This window comes from Geospiza fortis, unplaced genomic scaffold, assembly GCF_000277835.1.
Source record: "Geospiza fortis unplaced genomic scaffold, GeoFor_1.0 scaffold48, whole genome shotgun sequence".
Lineage (NCBI taxonomy): Eukaryota > Metazoa > Chordata > Aves > Passeriformes > Thraupidae > Geospiza > Geospiza fortis.
Window position 1 is genome coordinate 143,025 of NW_005054594.1, and position 348 is coordinate 143,372.

The following is a 348-nucleotide window of genomic DNA, read 5'->3' on the forward strand; positions in this document are numbered from 1 at the left end:
GCCAGGGCCTGGGGTGGGTTCTGGGGGGCAGGTTGGTCCTGTGAGGGATCCTCTGGGTCAGGGGTAGCATTGGGTTGGGGTAAAGCACGGGGAGAGGGGCAGTTCTGAGCCATTCCATGGCTCTGGACCCCGTGGAAAGGGAAGGTTTGGGGTCATGGAGAGAGTCAGGAGCTGGGAAGGGCCATGTCCCTGGGGCCCTAGGGAGGCCATTCCAGCTTCATGGCAGCAGAGTGCAGGAGCCAAACCGGGGGCACTGACAGGGGGGCACCCCCAGCCCAAGCTGCTCCCCAGCCCGCTCACGGGGGGGGCACAGCCCCACAGCGCCCCGTCCCCAGGACAGGGCAGGCA